The following is a 5473-nucleotide window of genomic DNA, read 5'->3' as shown; positions in this document are numbered from 1 at the left end:
TAAAGTCTACTCTACTCCTTGTCTTAGGATATATGTGATACACTTCGATGCCTCATCCTACGCTGTTTTAAATAGATCTGGGACATACTGGAGAAGCTGGAACGTAATTTAATTAAAAAATACATAAATAAAAGTAGTTTGATAGGATCATATCATATACTCCCTCTGTATTAGAATATATAATGTTTTAGAAATTTATTTTGTATCACAAAGATTGATTTTCTAATACAGGGAATATATAACTCTCTGTATCAAAGGAGATTAATTGATTAAACACATAATACAGGAAAAAAAACTTTTTTTTGTTTATCAAGTAAAGTGAATTATTGGATTTAGAGGTACGTGCGCACAAAATTGTCAAAATTGTCAACTACATCATTACTGTTGTGAATTATAAGTAGAATACAATTATGTGTGTTTTACAATACTTTATAAAGAGTAAAAGAAATAATAAAGAGAGGGAAAGAGAGAAGCATGCACGAGAGTGAGAGTGAGAGAGATTAGAGAACTCTTTCTTTTTGATCAAGGACAACATCACCTTTTACTCTTCTTACACAACTTATTTATAGTACACTTACAAAAGCATGAGTCATACACCCATTAATTTTGGTAATGACAAGTGTTGTGTCATGTGTATTATGATGGATTAATCACAATATTTCATAATACTCCCCCTTGATTATCCATCACCATTAACGAATTACGTACTATCTCATTAAAAACCTTGTCATGGAAAAACCCATTGGGATAAAAACCAAGACAAGGGAAAAAGAGTATAGTAACGTAATCTCCCCCTCGAAAAGATAAGTATAATCTTTCTTCATAAATCTCGTAGATGACGCATTCCAATACTGTGAATATGCTTTCTGAATGTGGTAGTCGGAAGCGCCTTTGTGAATAGGTCTGCTGCATTGTCACTTGAGCGGATATGTTGGATATCAACTTCCTTCTTTTGCTCGAGTTCTTGAGTGTAGGAGAAAAATCTTGGAGGTATATGCTTTATTCTGTCGCTCTTGATGTAACCTTCTTTGATTTGGGCAACACAAGCAGCATTGTCTTCGAATAATGTTGTTGGTTCTTTCTTGGTGACTATTCCACTTGATTCATGTATGTGGTTAGTCATTGATCTGAGCCATACACATTCCCTCGATGCTTCATGAAGAGCAATTATTTCTGCATGATTTGAGGAAGTGGCGACCAAAGTCTGTTTCTGTGAGCGCCATGAGATTGCAGTTCCTCCAATAGTGAAAACATATCCAGTTTGGGATCGGGATTTATGTGGATCTGATAAATATCCTGCATCTGCAAAACCAACAAGACCAACCGAAGAGTTTCTAGGATAGAATAATCTCAAGTCAATCGTACCTTGAAGATAACGGAGAATATGTTTTATCCCATTCCAATGCCTGCGAGTAGGGGATGAGTTGTATCTTGCAAGTAGATTCGTAGCAAAGGCAATATCCGGTCTAGTGCAATTTGCAAGATACATGAGTCCACCGATAGCACTCATATAAGATACTTCGGAACCAAGTATTTTCTCGTTATTTTCACAAGGTCTGAATGGATCACTATTGACATTCAGAGATCTATTGACCATTGGAGTACTCAAAGGAGTCGCTTTGTCCATATTAAAGCGCCTTAAGATCTTTTTCGTATAATTTGATTGATGCACAAATATTCCATCTTGGAAATGCTCTATTTGAAGCCCGAGACAGAATTTGGTCTTTCCAAGATCTTTCATTTCAAACTCTTCCTTCATATGAGTTCTTGCATCATCAATCTCCTTTTGAGTTCCAATTATATTTAGATCATCAACATATACAGCAATGATCACAAATCCCGATGGAGATTTCTTTATAAAAACGCATGGACATATTTCATTATTAACATACCCTTTCTTCAATAGATATTCGCTTAAGCGATTATACCACATGCGCCCGGATTGTTTTAATCCGTAAAGTGATCGCTGTAATTTGATCGCACAAATTTCATTCGACTTAGAGTCTAATGCCTCAGGAATTTTAAATCCTTCTGGGATTTTCATGTATATATCATTATCCAATGATCCATATAAATATGCTGTCACTACATCCATAAGGTATATTTCTAAATTCTTAGAAGCCGTTAGACTCATTAAGTACCTGAATGTAATTGCATCCATGACTGGAGAATATGTTTCTTCATAATCAACTCCGGGTCTTTGAGAAAAACCTTGTGTAACAAGTCGGGCTTTATATCTTGTGATTTCATCTTTCTCATTTCTTTTTCGCACAAATACCCACTTACAACCAACAGGTTTTACATCTTTAGATGCAGTGACAAGAGGTCCAAAGACATTTCTTTTATTGAGGGAGAGCAACTCAAGTTGCATAGCCTTTTTCCATTTCTCCCAATCAGGCCTATGTTGGCATTCTGATACGGACCTTGGATCTGGATCATCTTTTTCATGATCGATCTCTTTAGATACAGAAAAAGAGAATATTCCATCATCATCATCGATTTCATCTCTATACCATAACATTACATTTTGGGCATAGTTAATAGAAACCTCATATTTTTCTGTATCATCCTGAGGACTTTTCTTTTTTATTTGGTTCTTCCTGAACCTTTTCATCTCTCATTTTCTTTTTCTTTCGGGGATTTTTATCTTTAGAGCCCATTGGCCTCCCCCTTTTCAATTGAACCTTAGGTTCATTAGCTTTGCTTCCATCAAGTTCCTCTCTAGGAATTTCAACTCTTGATGGTGCATTTGCAGCGGGGATATATGACTTTGTCACCCTTTTTGTATCTGTGAACGCATCTGGTAATTGATTTGCCAAACCTTGTAAATGTACAATTTTCTGAACTTCCAGTTCACGTTGATTTGTAGGGGGATCAATGTATATCAAAGATGGTGTATACCATGTAATATCTTTTGGTACTTGTTTAATTCCTCCCCCTAACGCTGGAAATTCATCTTCATTAAAATGGCAATCGGCAAAACGTGCCGTAAACATATCACCAGTTTGCGGTTCAAGATATCGAATTATACTCGGGGATGCATAACCGACGTATATACCCAATCTCCGTTGTGGCCCCATTTTTGTTCTTTGTGGTGGGGCTATAGGCACATAAACCGCACATCCAAAAATACGGAGATAGGATATGTTTGGCTCTTGGCCAGATGCCAATTGTAAAGGGGAATATTTATTATATGCGCTTGGTCGTATTTGGACCAATGCTGCAGCATGCAATATAGCATGACCCCATATAGAAATTGGGAGTTTTGTTCTCAATATTAACGGTCTAGCAATGAGTTGTAGCCGTTTAATCAAAGATTCAGCCATGCCATTTTGTGTATGAACATGAGGAACCGGATGCTCCACATCGATTCCTATTGACATACAATAGTCATTGAAAGCTTCTGAAGTGAATTCACCGGCGTTATCAAGCCTGACTTTCTTTATGGCATAATCAGGGAATTGAACTTTCAACCTGATTATTTGGGCAATGAATTTTGCGAAGGCCGTGTTTCTTGTTGTCAATAGACACACATTTGACCATCTACTAGATGTGTCAATCATTACCATAAAATAACGAAACGGCCCGCATGAAGGGTGGATAGGTCCACATATATCACCATGTATTCTCTCTAAGAACAATGGTGATTCATTCCCAATTTTGGCTGGCGATGGCCGAATTATGAGTTTTCCTTGAGAACATGCATCACATGAAAACTCATCAGATCTAAAAATCTTTTCGTTCTTCAATGGATGACCATTGGAATTTTGCACAATTTTTCGCATCATAACTGAACCAGGATGTCCAAGTCTTTCATGCCATATCTTAAATGTACTAGTAAACTTAGAGTTTACTGTAACATAAGATGCGAAATTATTTATGTTTGTGCAATACAATCCAGAGGATAACATTGGTAATTCTTCCAATATATGTTTCTCCTCAGATGTTATGCAAAGATATTCAATGCCATTCTTATTCAGAGTCTCTATATGATATCCATTTCTTCGGATATCTCTGAAACTAATCAAGTTTCTATGAGACTTGGGGCAATATAATGCATCAATTTCAAATTTTGTTCCCCTTGACATTGAAAAACTGGATTTTCCAGAGCCTATAATAATCTTTGCATTACCACATATAGTGCTCACGCTTCTAGCGGAGTCTTTTATTTTGAGAGAGGAGAAATATTTTTTCTCTTTAAGTATTGAATGCGTTGTAGCACTGTCTGCTAGACACATATCTCCATCCTCAATCTCAAAATTTGACATTTTCTGAGATAAAATATTTATAAAATAAACATTAATAAAATAACATAAAGTCTTACAAAAAAAACTTATCATATATTACAATAAAACTATTATCCAAAAAACATTTTATAAACATAAAGTACATATCAAACTATGACAAAGCATATCATGGCATATAGGCCTTATTCGCATGATTTTCCGTTTTCATTATCAATGAGAAAATCTGCTATATCAAGATGGGGTTCATCGTTTAGGCCATGGTAAGAAGGTCCAGCTTCATCAGAGATGAGGTTGGTCTCAACATTCCTTTCTTTTGCCTGTTGAGATGCTTGATACAGATCGGCCAAATGTTTTGGAATACGACAGGTCTGGTACCAATGTCCTTTCATGCCGCATCTGTAACAAGTACTTTCATCTTGTTTCTTTATAACGCGACCAACATTATTAATTTGAAGATGCTTGTTGGTTTTTCTTGCGTTGAAGTCATTAGGAGAGAAACCTCTTCCTCTTCCTCGTCCTCGACCTTCTCCACGACCTCCTCCACGACCATGACCACGGCCTCAACCGTGTCCGCGTCCACGTCCTCTTCCTTGCCAATTATAGCTGGATGTAGCAACATTCACTTCTGAAAGTGGAGCTGATCCAGTTGGACGGGTTTGATGATTTATCATCACGAGCTCATTATTTTGTTCAGCAACATGCAAAACTTGCATTAATTCAGAATATCGAGTATACCCTCTTTCTCGATATTGTTGCTGCAGGAGTACATTTGAAGGATGGAAAGTTTGAAATGTTTTCTCGATCATATCATAATCGGAAACTTCTTCTCCGCAGAGAGCCATCCTTGAAGTGATTCCGAACAAAGCGGAATTGTACTCACTTACACTTTTGTAATCCTGAAACCTCAGGTTTAGCCATTCATGTTTGGCTTTTGGTAAGATCACATACTTTTGGTGATCAAACCTATCCTTGAGCGCGATCCAAAGATCTGCAGGATTTTCTCTCGTGATGTATTCATTTTTTAAATTATCGTGGAGATGATGACGCAAGAACATCATGGTTCTTGCTTTTTCCTCTTCTAACCCCGTTTCTGACGGATCGATGGTTTTGAGAAGCTCATTCCCTTTCAGATAGAATTTTACATATAATGCCCATGTCATATAATTTTTTCCAGAGATATCAAGGGCGGCGAATTCAAGCTTTGCCAAGTTTGACATGATTACTAT

The 5473-nt window shown here is 36.8% G+C and overlaps 1 pseudogene; it reads right to left on the bottom strand.

Annotated features, from left to right (window-relative positions):
* Window positions 1–4413: 4413 nt before the first annotated feature.
* On the bottom strand, window positions 4414–5473 carry LOC147926319 (uncharacterized; annotated as a pseudogene).

The sequence above is a fragment of the Camelina sativa genome, chromosome 15, assembly GCF_030686135.1.
Source record: "Camelina sativa cultivar CO46 ecotype springtype chromosome 15, ASM3068613v1".
In the NCBI taxonomy this organism is placed as follows: Eukaryota; Viridiplantae; Streptophyta; class Magnoliopsida; order Brassicales; family Brassicaceae; genus Camelina; species Camelina sativa.
The sequence above is the reverse complement of the archived record's forward strand: the minus strand, read 5'-3'. Positions and strand labels throughout refer to the sequence as shown.